At 38.8% G+C, this 15,682-nt stretch overlaps 1 protein-coding gene across 4 annotated transcripts in view; it reads left to right on the forward strand.

Annotated features, from left to right (window-relative positions):
* Positions 1-15,682, forward strand: part of LOC149555931 (5'-3' exonuclease family protein) — a 234,784-nt gene that overhangs the window by 67,361 nt on the left and 151,741 nt on the right. The gene's annotated exons all lie outside the window — the stretch shown is intronic.

Genomic DNA, 15,682 nt, shown 5'->3' on the forward strand with positions numbered 1-15,682 from the left:
GTCGGACAGAAAGGTGAGGGAAGTAGCCGGCAACAAGAAACAGTTAGAGGCAAGAAGAGAGCTTTGGAGGTTGAGAAAAGCAAGGAACATCCGGAACCTCCAACAAAGAGACAACATGCAACACCATCAAGGGAAAGTATAATTGAGGCTAGAGGTCAAGAAGATAACACAAGTGAACAAAGGACCGCAGTAGAAGTGAGCTCTGGTTCAGAGTCAAGTGGTTATAGTAATAGCATCGAGTACTCTCCTCTCTCAGAAAATTAACGTGGAGATGACATGCCAGTTACTAGTGAAGAACGAGATGGGCCGATTGATATTGAGGCAATAAGTTCGGTACCCGAGGCTATTGGTGATGCTTTGTTAGTCAAACCAAATCTAGATTTGGGGAGATGCACCACACCACTATGGTTAAGGCAAATGCTTATGCCAAGGGGCGAGGTAGTAACTGCCCGAACAGTTGAAGACATCTAAGGACTAATAGAAAAGGGTGATAGTGAGAACCAAAAACAAATGGCAAAACTGGTGGCAAAGGTAATTAGGAGCGACAATGATGGTCACCGAAAGGTTTAGATTGCTATACCAACAGTCAACAAGGCATTGGATGAGATTGCGGCCCAAGAATATGAGATAGTGGAGCATAATTTGGGAAGAAACACGGATGACATGAAATGTGAGGAGGTCCACGAAGGTATAGCTTCAATTAGAGAAAGATTGAGGAAGGAAAATGAAAGGATCATAAAGTTGGAGGCCGAGAACAAATATTGGAGAGATTGCCAGCCTATCCAACAATTGCACCAGGCAACACTTCCTCAAGACAGCGGGAGCAACCTAGAAGAGATATCGGCTTAGCTACATGAAGTCAGGGATTGGATCCATGATACAATCCAAGATGGGCATAATTTCTTGCCTTCCTTCATCTCGACATTCCGGTCATTAGTGACTGTTAGAAACAAATTCAGAGTATTTGAAGAGGAGTGGAAGGATTTCCTTCCAGTTAAAGATTTAGCTATTCCCAGGCTACAGGCGTTCATTGGGCTACTAGAGACATATCTGGAAAGGGTCAAGTTGGTTGATGAAAGAGGATTGAGTATGGTTGAGTCTCGGTTTGTTGCCTTGACTGCTAGATTGAGAACACTCGAGGAGATACAAAAGGCAGTTGCACATCACAACCCAAGTGTTGACACTTCCATTTCAACCATGATGAGTGATGTTGAGGTGGCACTTGATTTTGAAGACATCAGAGAAGAGGACATCAAGGAGACAAGACTTCGATCAAGATTGGATGAGTTAGGAAAGGTTGCTATCAAGAAGAAACATTTGGGTACCCTTTCCTCCTTCAATGCCTTTATTTGTTTTGCAAAAGAATATGAGGAGGACCATGAGAAGACACTACAGGTAGCAAGTAGCATGATGAAATTGACTGAGCTCAAGATAAAGCATACACCCTGCCCTCCCATGGAGGAAGTCAATGAAAGGCTAGCTAGGTTCATTGCCTTAGCTAAAAGAACGAAAGAAAAAGGAAGATTTATATTAGAAGATCATTTGATGTAAGCCCAATGGCAATTTCTCTTTCTTCTAGGGTAGGACAAGTGTCTAATTTTGATTGGCCACTATTTTGGTGCCTCCTCATTGGTTGCTACTTTTTCACTTTTTTCATTGGTCCATTGATGAGGTGGCATCTTCTCATTGGCCGATGGGGTAGCAACCCTAATTAGGGTTTCTAGGATTCAATCTGGTCGGTTTTGCCTTATTATCTCTACCGTCGATTGTAGATTTTGACCTCTATATAAAGCCATTTGCTCTCATTTGTAATGGTTGGAGAAAATTGTTGCATAAGATAATGCCAAAATCGTTTTTCTTTCTCATTGTTGTGACTTGCATGGTGATTAAGAACTTTTGGTGTTGTTGCATGGTTTCTACTTCCACTAGTTAGAATAAGATTTCCTTTAAAGTTGCTAAAATAGATTTAATTTCAAGTTGCTAAGTAAGATTAAGAGTAAATGGATAGTTGCATGGTAGCATTAGTGGATGTTTGATAAGGATCAATAACTAGGCCATTAGCATCCTAGCGGCTTGTTGGGAAGCCTTGTGTGGTAAACTAGTTCATTTTCCTTTGAATAATTGCATCTATGGAGGTGGAGCCGCTGGTTAACTTTCATTAGATTCGATCCCCATCCATTTGCTAATCTTTCCATTCATAGGAGTAGGAGTAGAATAGCCAGTAGTTAGGAGTTGGAGTTTTGAAGAGGAAAGTTAGAAAGGCGTAAGTCATAAGAACATTCACCCTCCATCACCATCACCTTCTTCATCAACATCATTTGGCATTCACACCGAATCACCTTTACCATCATCCTGTCAAAGACCAAGTTATCTTCAAATGAATAACGTAAGCCTGCCTGCGTGATTACCAACAAATCACATCGATAATTGAGTTAGTATCCACAGGTGTAAGGAACATTGGAGTTATTCTCATGTCTTCATGAGTATTAACTTTTCAAGAGAGGAATTGAGGATTTGATATCCCATATCAAGTGTTCAATTGCTATATGTTATGTGGTGGTACAAAACTAACATCAACACATTGTTGTGCTCAAATTGTGGATGACTTGTTTCATCTTTATGAGCAATTTAAGTAATTTTTCGGGAGTAATAAGATAAGATAAGATAATATTATTAATGTCCATGAAAAAGCAACACGGTTTATGGTACTGAGAATACAAACAAAAGAGTTGGCCAAAGTAGAAGCACCAAATGGTGATAGAGAAGAAACAGAAGCAAGAGACAAAACACGAAAGAAGACAAGGTAAGGACTAAGGGTCCTTCCTTGCCACAAAGAAATCAGTAATAGAGGGGTAAATCCGTGGACGATCCATAGTCTTAGAATGCCGTGAAGAACCGCTATAGGACTATCGTTGCCTAGAGAGACTAGTGCAGTGTCTGACTGATCTTGAATGAGAAGTAGTGGAAGGCCTTTTCAAACCCCGTGGAGGAGACAAGGGAGAGAAAAAGGCAGTAATGAGCTGATCTGAAGTATGTCTCTGAGGTATAAAAGACTGCAGGGTAATCTCTCGAAGATGGGTGGCCTCCTGAAGATAAAGTGCAAGACATCGCTAATCAATATAGCTGAAGAACATCAAAAGAGAGGAACAGTCTCTGAAAAGGCAATAAAATCTCCCTCTGACCTCTTAAACAAAATATGAAGTGGATCTCAGTCTCAACCTCTGCCAGAGTACATAACTGACAAATCCGATCAGCCCGATCCATATGGTGGTCAGTCTGAGTCCTAAGGTGATGAGAACCAACTCTAAATGAGCCTAAAAAAAACTGCAAGGCATGATTCTAGCGCTGATAGAGATAAACAGGGGAAATAATAATACCATCCTGAATCACAAGAAAATGCTCAGCATAGAAAGCCATCCTAGGTCGCAAACCCCCCGGGGGATTACTCCAAGTAGTGGTAATGTATTGTCTATAAATATCCTGTCTGATATGGCCATTCAACTCCTAACTGGAGGGGAGAAGATGAGCAGGAGCATCCAACAAAAACTTGTAAGGAGGAAGATGATCTATCTCAATCCCGATCGAACCCAACAAAGAAGTGGCCTGGGCGTACCAACATCGAGATCTAGTAGAAGTGTCGGATCTCATAATCTCCACCGAAGAACAATATGCCAGATGAGAGTATTTGTCCTAGTCAACACTGGTGTCCATAAAACCATGAAGCCGATAAAGAAACCAAATCAAGTCAAAAATGACGACAAGTTTGAGAGGATGAGCACCAAACTCAGCCAAGACAATGCTGTGGGGGGTGAGTCTGTGACATCTAATGATACGTTGTAATAGCAACGTCTGAACCCGCTTAGTAGAAGCCCAATTAGAAGCAATAAGAGAAGGCCCCCAAACAACCGAACCATAGAGAATTGTCGGACGAACCAAGTAGTCAAAAAGGGACAACTTGGACGATATCCTGAAAATGATGTCTGAAGCATTGTCTTTCCAGCAAAGCCAGGGAACCCATGCCCTTACTAACTTTGGACTGAATAGCTGGTCTTAAGCTAAAGCGTGGCCCCGAGAACTTCACACCGAGATATATATATATATATATATATATATATATATATATATAAGAGGGAGTAATCTCAACCTTCTGCCCCTGAAAGAAGAAATGAAGATGAGAGGTCTTTAAACAGTTAAAGACCATAACCCAAGTCTTAGACAAATTGACCACAAGCTGCCACTGATCACAAAAAGAAGCCAGACCATCAAGGAGTCTGTAAGCTGTCGGGAGAAGAGGCCAAGAGAACCGCATCATCAACAAACAGGAGAATGGAGATCAAGACCTGATGCAAATAACACCCATCTCCCGGTTGAGAGGAGTTCAGAAGGAAATCCTCCAACTCATCAATATACAAACCAAATAGTGTAGGAGAAAGAGGACAGCCCTGCTTCACCCTAATGGTGCCCTAAATCGGAACAAAAAAGCCCTTCGGAGTCCTGAGCCTACTAGTTACCCTCTCATAAAGCCTCATAATAGCAGTCTGCAACATATTTGAGATCCCAATCTTGTGAAGCCGCTGAAATAAGGCCAACCTAGGAACTGAATCAAAAGCCTTACCAAAGTCCACAAAACAACAATAGACCTTCTGAGAGCGGTGTCTAGCCTCATCAATGATAGCTCACAATGTAAAAACATGATCCATAGTCTGATAGTTTGCCCGAAAACCAGCTTGTCCTTTAGCTCTACAGCGTCTTCTATCAAGCTTACTAGATAACATGGTGTTCAAGGCAGTGGCATAAAGTTTGGCAAAAGTATGTCCTATCATAATAATTCTGTAGTTACTCGGATCAGAAGCAGGCCTAGACTTGTGAATAGGGTAAACTACATGTCTAGACCACGATTCAGGAAACCCAGTGCAAACCACTCTATTAAGGAGCGTAGGAAGGTAAGATCCAAGAATCGAAGCACCAAGTTTGAAAAATTCTGCTTGGAAACCCTCTTCATTTGCTGCTTTGTTGCATCTCAAAAGTTTGATGGCCTCCATAATACTAGAGTAGGTGAACAAGCGACAGTAAGGAGGTGGAGTGGAGTGGAGAGGAGGCTGCCTAGGAATCTTGTAAAGTGTAATGATATGGGAGGTTAGAGAGTGGCAATTGAGAGAGGAGGACAGGGGGGAGCAACAAGGGAAAAGGGTACGCCAAAAGATCTAGGGATTCTAAATAAGCGTGGAGCAAAGGGTTCTACACTGAATGGAGGCAAAAGAATGTTTCTTGCGATGAAGAAAAAGGAGGTACGAAAGATGCAGATGGGTGAAGGCAGGAGACTGAGCCTCAAAGGCGACACGAACAGAGCGATGGAAAGCTTTGTAATCAGCATCAAACCATTTATTCATAGGACAAGTATTCTGACGCTTAGCTCTAAGAGAGGGAGGGGAAAGGTGGGGAATAAAAAGGAGAGCAGAATCCTAGATGGGAGAGGCAAGTAAATCAAACATGTCAGAGGCAGCAAGCGACTCATTAAAGCTAGCAGGTGTCAAAAGTCTCCTGAGGTGATAAGTAAAAAGCTCACCATCGCTCTCAGGGTAATGAAAGCGAGGAAGGGAGACGGTATCAACCAGGCAGTGAGAAGGTGTGGATGGGTGGGGTAAAATGCAAACAAAAATGCTAAGAAGAGCATGATCAACTAAGGGGAGACGTGAAATGGTGAAAATATGAATGGAAGAAATGAAGGAATGAGAGGAAATGACATAGTCAGCAACATTTGCACCACCACAGTGTGGCCAACAGGTAAAGAGGTCTGATCCAGGAAGGATAAACCGCTCAAAATCAACAACCCAGAAGACTCACAGAGCTGGAGAAGGTGACGACCATAGCTTGAGAGCGGTCCAAGAACATCCTTCAAGGTGCGCTGAAGTTCCATACTAGTGGGGTCTAACTCAGAAGTGTAGTTCGAATCAGAACCATGATCATGCATAGGAGTCTGAAGATCCCTGGTTCGAGCGTTGAAGTCTCCAAGAATAATAATATCACCCAAAGCCTCAAACTGTGAAATGCTCTCTTGAAGGTCACATAAAGGATCCCCATTCTCCGGGTCATGAATGGCATAAGGAGAGGAGGTTGGAGGAAAATAACAAACAAGAATAAAAATCTCTCTATCACTATTTTCGCTGACCAATCTTGACCCACATAAATCTGGCAAAGGCGTTAGAGTGAACAACTGAAGTGAAACTGAAAATATCATTCCGAACCAAGCAAGCAACACCTCTGGACCTACGGACCTCACCAGAAGTCTGGATGTCATCTCTACAAACTGACAGCCACTGATAGCAGGATAACCTGGAAGAGGGCGCATGGGGCTCTCATGAGTCTTAGTAACGGCCAAAATATTTGTGGACCCCACCGCATCCTGAAAAAGACCCAATAATGACCATAAAGAGCCATTACCATTCCAACAGTTGACAAGAAGAGAAGGGGGCTTCCTCTTGTTAGACTGCTGTCGAGATTGTCATGTCGATTTGGAGGTTGTCCTCTCTACCCAACCCGAAGGAGGAGAATCACAAACCGCTGCTCGAAGATTCCTAATAACAGCCCATTTCCCAACACGCCTAGCCTCTGCCACAATTCCTCGAGCATCTTTGAGTTCTGTAACCTGTGTCTTAGTAAAATCTTTATCCAGATAAATTTTTGAGGGAAGAGAAAACAACTTTCTATTAGCTCTAAGGGCACGAAGTCTGTCTGAAAAATAAAAGAATATGATGAAAAGGGTGGCCCCCGTACCAAACCAGCACCTATCTAAGGTAATATCCGAGATACCAAGTTTATTAGATAGAAAGGAATGCCCAGCGGCAACAGGATCAAAAGTGGGTGTAAGACCACAGACATGCAAGTTGAGCTCACATGCACGTCGTACACGCTCATCATCAATCTTACCTTGAACGATCTTGTCTATATTCAGCCTGGGTGTAGAAGTATCAGTGTTAGTGCAGATCGAAGCCCATGGTTTCACTTTCTGTTCGGTTTTCACAATCAGAGAAGAGTATTGTAGCTATTTCGGTTTTTGTTCCTTGATTTTATCTAGCCCATCCAGTTGTTCAATAACCGCCTTGAGGTTGGATTTCAGCCCTGTTGTTTCAGATATGAAGGTGTCCGAGAAATGTTTGATGTTCGATTCGGTTAACTGTTTGAGCTCTAAAAGTTCCACTATCAAAATCCCAATCTGTTCTCTCAGCATGGTGTTGTCTACCTCCAGCTTAACCACTTTATCACATAATCTCTGATAAGTCAGAGTTTGGCCCTAGGGAGGACAGTTATCTCCTGTATTCATAGTTATGGTTAGGAAAGAAGAATAGGGAGAGAGGTCTTTGCACTCTACCCACAGTGGATAAGTATGGCAGAGAGAAAAAATTGTAGGAATTCGCAAGGGAAACCCCACACAAAATGCAAAGAAACTGGAAGTCGTAGGTGTAAACCACACAGATTGTATATATGGCAGAAGTCACAAGTATAAAACCTAATACAAATTGTAGCACCTAAATCCGGTTGGATCATTCGCAGGGAAAAGAAACACAAACCCCAGTCGCATGTCCGAGCCCGAAAAAGAGAAACTTGTCTGCAAAAATCCACACAAAATCCAAGCACAAAGATCGTTGTGGAAGCAAACGTCGTGGAAGCAAACGCTATGGAAGCAAACACAAAGAAGGAACAGACGACGACAAACATATAGGCAAAAATCGTGATCCGTAACCCTTAGACGTTGTGGAAACAAAGCTAAGGAACAAACGGTGATGGAGAATAGCAATACCCAGCATGAAACCCCCCGCCTTCACGTAGACAGAAGCCATGAGACATGTAGCTCATCCATGATCGTGACGCGACGGAAAGATATGCGGGACGAGGTCATTATGGATTAAAAAAATTGTTTCATAAAGGAAGTTAGAGCAAAAAATTGCATCATTTTAGCAACCGTTTTGACCAAGCAATATGAAACAGGCAAAGAATTTGGAAAATGGTGTCCAAAGGATATCAAGTGATTTAAAAGACTTGAATGCAAGCTAGGAAGGATAGGAAATGCTTCCAAACCCAGAGTAATTTTGTTTATGTTCTAGTGTAATTCCCAACGGTTAATATCATTGTTAAAGTCATTCGTAAATATGATTCAGCACTGCAAACTTAATATTTCCCTTATGGTCTAAAGAACCATCCACTTCGCATGATTGAAGTGAACATATCCAGGCTCTGCATGTCCATGATATCGTGTTTATTGATATACTGCGACATTGACAACTTCACCAATTGATCAATGTGTCGCATACATCCTAGACATAGAGTAGTCCTAGTAGTTGAACTCATATGTGAAACACCAAGCATCAATGATATCATCTGGATAAAGCCTTTCATAAATCCGCAATGGTATTATTGCGCTTATTGCGCTTCCATAATACGGGTGACTCTTCATTATACCATTATGTTCTTGCCCACTTTGGGTTTGATGCTTAGGTTGGCCGATCAAATCTTTTTCCTTAATTCCACTTACGTGGAGGCACTTAAAATTCAACTAACCTTCACCAATTCCTATGCAGTTTACATTACAGAGAAAAGTCCCACGATTTCATTGGCTGCTCTGTCAAACTGGTCTCCCAATAAGTAGGCTGCTGAGTTGTAAAATCTCGGCATGACCCCATTTGGCAGTTTCAGCATGGGGGTATTAATGCAGGGTAACGTGATCTGATAAATTTCCCATCCCTTTAACATGTTTGTATTATCTTCTTCCCTTATGCGATTGATCCTTTTTGTTTGCTTTGCATGCGTTGACCATTAATCATAATAAGTTGATGCCATGACCATTGTTTGTTACCAAGATGATTAAAATCTTTATTAGTAATACAATTTTGATTCCATCCTAAGAGTAAGTTTCAGATATATATCTTCTCAATAACCAGTTGCAATTCTTGTATGTTCATAGACCAATATAATGAAGTCCCTGAATATTTACTTCTGCTCTTTCTATAGACAATATTCATTCACTGGTGGATGTTATATCTTGTTATCCCTGATTCTATTGTCTGGTATTACCAACTTACAGTAGCAAAAGCAGATAGAGAGGCCAAAAAGTTGGCATTGGACCTTTGTTAAAATACACCTGTCAAGTATCAAGTAAGACTGGCGAATGTTTATAATAGAGAAGTATTATTCCTTTTTGGGACCGGTCTGCATCTGTCATTCCTTTTTCACATTCATATCACTGGAGGTTTCTTACACAGAGCGCATCCCTTCTACACAGTCTCAACCTGCAGTTCCAGTAAAGTAAAAGGCAACCTTTAGTCTATGAGACCATAGATCCATTATCATTGATGTTAGTCCATTATAAACTCTTAATAATAGTTACATGATCATAGACAGGTAGGGAACCTGCTCTGATACTATGTTGATTTTAAAAGATTTGTCTTTTTCTGTAACTTGTAATAGCACTTATGATTTTTCTGTGTCTTTTAAGTTACCTTCTCAATGCATGTGTATAATTTATTAAGAGGCATGTCTCCGTAGAGACATGTCTCTTTACTTGTCATTAGTTATCAATAACATTTGCTTATTATCATGATTAAGAGTGTGATAATAACTTATATATATATATATATATATATATATATATATATATATATATATATATATCAAGTGAGTTTTATCCTCCCAAACTACACTAACATTAACAATCATACCATGCGTTGATCATTTTGGGGTAGCATCATATTCATTCATATTCAAAGTTTAATGACAAATTGATTGAGATATTTGACAATAGTGATCCAGATTTCCACTATTATGAGCTATCTCAGCTCAGTGTAATGTCCCCCCTATATAAGTTTCTCAAAATTTGCACTTCAATGAATCAATTATGCTTATGGATATTATGTTCTTGGTTGGAACTATATAATGGGCTTCTGCTATGCAAATACCATATCCAAAGTGACTTCTAATATAGGGGCTTAACTGGTCAATTCTATTATATAACCTTCCTTATTTGATTAAAGTTGTAAATGCTGTCCAAGGGATGTCAGTTCTAAAATATGCAAACCATGTTATCATTATTATGCTTGGTTGCACAAGAACCAACTTCTGATCTTTCTGTGGTAGATTGTTGTTCTTAACTGGTCTTCTAATGACCACATGATTGGACCTCTACGAGTCTGATTATAAATCAGATTCATGTGCTATCAGCTTCACCTTGACTTGCGATAGAAAATACGCCCTTCATTTCTCTAATGATAAGATCAGTACAAATATGGTTTTGCACTTCAAATATAAAATTGCTGTGTGAGATTTACTTATTCTGAATGGGAAATATGAACTTGATCATTGTATTTATTACTTTGCCCTGTGATTCTATAATCTTTGTTGCTATTCCTGAATGTTTAATGCTTAATTTTCAGTCCAAAAAATGATTGGCTCGCTGAGGGAAATGTCCAATTGCTCAGACCAGTAATAGAGTACCACCGACAAGAAACCCTATTGTAGATTTCAGTGGTGTACCAGTGACATAAACAATAGGATAAGGTCTCAAGATTAATCGAATCTCCTGAACCTTCTAATGCAATTCCTCTTCTTATATTAGCCTTAGAAGGCAATTGTAGTTTTAACCATAATAACGTATCCAATGTAATCGATGGTATCACCTCTTCATTATATTAACTTTCTGAACAATAATTCTTACAACAAAAAAGTTTAGTCCCCAAACTGCATTAATATATTGGACCTCTCAGTAATCCTCCCTTTCATTATAATCAATGCTTAATATTTATATGTTTCGTTCCATGTTCTATGCTAAAGGATTTGTTAACGTCTGGCCCTCCTCTTCTTATTGTCTTCTCTAATTCCTATTCGATGCCATTGACTCCTTATGCCGAGTTGACAGCTCTCTGGAACTTCTGAGAAGTCAAACAAGTCACTATTCCTTGTGTTTTTGAACCTCCTAATCTCTTGAGTGAGTGCGTGCGAACTATGTAATAGAAGGCTCCATATCTATATTGTATTCAAATCGCTCTGCCAATCTAACTCAGTTCTCTGCAATAAGAATGGGCGTTGTCCATTTTCTTTCCTTCTTCGTTGATTGTATATCGTATATCCAGTGGTTGTTAATCTCTTTCTTATTTCATAAGCTGTGAATGAGCAGCCATGTGGGTGAGATGTGCCTCTTCGATCATTCTTCTTGATATCACAGTACTTTCAAATGAAGTTTTCGTGATAATTTTTATTGATGACTATCACTCTGTTTTTAACATGAATCCAGCTCGTATTGTATTATTGAGCCCATGATAAAGGCTTGGTTATTAGTGTACATATTGGTATCTTCAAATTTTGAATCACAATAAATAACCCCTATAAATAAAGGCTTTATGTAATATCCCTAACCGAATATTTCCCCAAATCTCATAAATTTTTAAACAAATAAATTCAGGCAACGTTTTTCAGATTTCACCTGCAAAACCCTATTAAATAACTAGATAAAAAGAAGTCTCAAAATATTATTGCAATAAATCTCCAGTAGAAATACATTTTAAAATAATGTTTCATTGAAGTTCTTCAGCCAAATGACCAAGAAATTCACTTGTAGATACATTAACTACAACAAGATTGGATAAGAGAAAAGTGAACTTGGAATACAATGTGAAACACTTGTGCGATGTCTCCAACCGACAATGGGTTTCCGTCCACTGTCGAAGCTTGAGGGTTTTTGTTCACTGACTTGTTGAAAGCTGAAGCATTCAAAAATAACTCTCCAAGAGTGAAAATGAAATCCAAATCACAAAACCAAGTATGTCCAAAATGAACTCCTTTTAAGGACCGAACTTGTGACTCTTTAGCTACCCATTCCTGTCCTTGTCTTCTTACCAATTTTACCCTTTTTATAATATTAAATCGACTTTAATAATTTTTCTTTAAGTCTTCCAATAGTCAATATTAATATATATTTGGGTTAGCCTCTTAATTCTCTAATGTCCAAAAAAGGGGACATTAAACTTTAATAGTTCGACAAATATTAATATTTGGTTCTAACTTTTAAGTGAATAGTGGTAGATACATACAAATCCTTACTCCCATTAAACAAATACTTCATCAAATACATAACTCGCCTATTTTGTGTCCTTGACCTTGGCAGGGTTTGGTGAGGACATCCTAATTAAGATTTTAAATTTCAAATGTCCTAGTTGTCGCCTAATTATTTATATCCATTATTTTTATTCATTTATATGTTATTGATCTAATTATTAATTAATGGTAAATAATCAATTATTAATTTTATTCATCTTCATTTTTTTAATAAGTTGAGTATATATTATGTTGTATTAAAATATTATATTATATTCAAAATTTTATTATGTATTTTTAATATTTAATTACAAGAATTTTATTATTATTTAATGATTGTTTATTATCAAATCTTATTTGAGAAAGGGGATATTACACTTGGACAATCAAACATTATTCCTATGCGACTGATTTTTAGCGGCAGTCTGTTCTGGTACTTAATTTTATAGAGGATACTCGTGGTTTTTTTTATCGAGGGATAAAATGAACTTAAATGTTTTGGTCAGAGCTTTCAGTCCTATATCTGAATAGGAGGCCATTAAGAAGGCCTCAGATCTCATAACTTTAGCTAACAATAGCAGATTCAGCTTTTAGGGCAGCAAATACCAGCAGCTCCTGTGCAATGCAAACCAGCACCTTGTGGAAAAGGTAGTTTTGAAGCAAATTTCTAGATTTTCATTGCTGATGATCTAGTGGCCAATTCTGAGGAGTATAGATTTTCACCAACTGATTTTAAGGAGGTCATGTCACTCATGAACTTTATGAGTTTAGAGAAGGGTGGTTAGAGAGTAGAGAAAGAACAAGAGAAACATTAATGAGATCTCAAACATGTATTGAGAAAATTGTTGCTTCCTGCATTGAAGCAAATTTCTAGATTTTCATTGCTGTTGACCTAGTGGCCAATTCTGAGGAGTATAGATTTCACCAACTGATTTTAAGGAGGTCATGTCACTCATGAACTTTATGAGTTTAGAGAAGGGTGGTTAGAGAGTAGAGAAAGAACAAGAGAAACATTAATGAGATCTCAAACATGTATTGAGAAAATTGATGCTTCCTACATTGATGGATCAACAAATGTACCACATGCCCTTGGGTTAAAAAATATGGTCACTTTTTTTATCATTAAGACCCGTGGCAGGGAGTAAGACTCACAAATTTACTACCATTCATCTTGAGGGTTTGTCACATGAGTGATCATACCATGGCTTGATCACTCTGGAGTAGCATCTTATTCATTTGTATGTGAAGTTTAATGAAAAATTGATTGAGAGTTTTGACAGAATTGATCCAGATTTCCACTATTGTGAGCTATCTCAGCTCAGAAAATTACACTTTATTTCTATGCTACTGATTTTTAGTGGCAGTCAGTTATGGTACTTCATTTTTATAGAGGATACTGGTGGTCTTTGCAATCTTGTAGGGAAAAGGTAGTTTTGAAGAAAAAATGTAGATTTTCATTGTTGATGACCTAGTGGCCAATTCTGAGGAGTATAGATTTCCACAAACTGAATTTAAGGTCATGTCATTGTTGAATTTTATGAGTTTAAAGAAGGGTGGTCAGAGAGTAGAGAAAGCACAAGAGAAACATCCATGAGATCTCCAACGTGTATTGAGAAAATTGACACTTCCTAAATTAATGGATCAACAAGTGTATCACATTCTCTTGGGTTAAAAAAATGGTCACTTTTTTATCATTAAGACCACTGGCAGAGAGTAAGGCTATCAAAATTACTACCATTCATCTTGAGGGTGTGTCACATAAGTGATCATACTACAGGGTGATCACTTTAGAGTAGCATCAGATTCATTTGTATGTGAAGTCTAATGACAAATTGATTGAGAGATTTGACAGAATTGGTCCAGATTTCCTCTAGTGTGAGTTATCTGAGCTCAGACAATCACATTTTTTTTCCTATGCTACTGATTTATAGTGGCAGTCAGTTATGGTACTTAAAATTTTATAGAGGATACTGGCAGTTTTATTTATTGAGGGATAAAATGAACTTCTTAGAGGTTTTGGTCAGAGCTTTCCATCCTATATCCGAATAGGAGGCCATTAAGCAGGCCTTAGATCTCATAACTTCAGCTAACAAGGACAGATTCAGCCTTTAGGGCAGTAAATATCACCACCTCTTGGGCAATCCAAACCAGCACCTTATGGACAACCAAGGATTAAAATAATTGGGCCGGAAAAGAAACCTTGCCTATTGAGTTCTTCAAGCTACTAGGTGGAATCTAGAAATGAGTTCCAGAGGAAGAAACTTCGCTATTCGTGTAAAGAGCATTAGGAACTACGACATGGTGTCTCTCGAAAGGACAAGCTCATTACATAGAGGAAATCTTTGAGAATGTGGAGGAGAAATAGGAACCATAGCTAGTAGCAGAGGAGGAAGAGGTAGAGGGGGAGGTAAACATTCCTGAAGAGGCTTGAAGAGGAGAGGGCTACTAGTACCACTCTAGATAAACTTTAAGTACACCTGTGTTTTGCTGACTCGGGATACCAAGGGACAGAAGGTGACAATATTGATTAACAGTGAGGTAACACACAAATTTATTGATGATATTTTGGCTAGATAGAGGGTGTAACCTACATAAGAATAGTCTATAAATAGTATACAATGTGTACCAAGGACGATTGATCATAGCTTGATGGTTTGCATCTATAGAGATCATTATAATCATTAGTGAATCATACCAGTCCATTATATTATCTGCGAATGGTTCCTGCACACCTAAATGCTGACACGGGCAGTGGAGAACATTTTACCCATTTGTGAGTTCACCAGATCACAGTATCCCTCACACAGAACATGGGGAGGCCAAGTGACATTTTTTTTTGAGAGCTTCATCTGCTATAAGTTTTACAAAGGATGTACTGTATTTTCAAAGATTTTCCGTTCTGTATGTTTACGTCAATATACAAAAGATTTCTTATTCTTTTGAAAGAGAATATAAATTTTAGGTAACAGCCATTAGTTTTTCCAAATCCATAATTTTAATTATGATTTTTTCTGCTCTATGATATTTTGCAGTGGCATGAAATGCACTTTGTTTTCTGTGTCTATTGATGGATATAATGCTAGACCATTGGAATGGTGCTCCAATACCCAGTTCCAATTTTGTGACCAAGACCATAGTGCTAGCTTGTTTACTGCGTGCAAGAAATTGTTGGCTCTGGAGATTACGAGAGCTTCATCTTCTTCACTTAGCTCAAAATATTTTCTTTGCCTGCTGCTTTCAGTCGAAGCCATGCGTCAAAGTTCAAAGAATGCCATCTGTTTCATTTTGTGGCATGAAATGCGACAGGCTTTCATTTGTTCCAGGCTTTAGGTTGACTCTGTTAATTCCTTGTAGCTTTTTGATAGATATTACTGTTGGTTGTACTTGATAGTTTAGATTCTCAGGTAACTCTTCACTCTTTTTTTCTCTTTCATGAGATTTTTATTGGGCATGGATGTTAGTATAGGTTCTGGAGGGATTACTCCCTTGTTCAATTGTCCAGCTTTGCCCCATCAGTCCTAATTCTTTGAGCAGCATTATAAGATCCTGCTTTGGCCCTTTTGCAGGGATAGAAGATGATTTTGTTGGTGCAGGATCTGAT

This window comes from Cupressus sempervirens, chromosome 5 (genome assembly GCF_028749045.1).
Source record: "Cupressus sempervirens isolate cs-2001-9-10 chromosome 5, ASM2874904v1, whole genome shotgun sequence".
NCBI classification, from domain to species: Eukaryota; Viridiplantae; Streptophyta; class Pinopsida; order Cupressales; family Cupressaceae; genus Cupressus; species Cupressus sempervirens.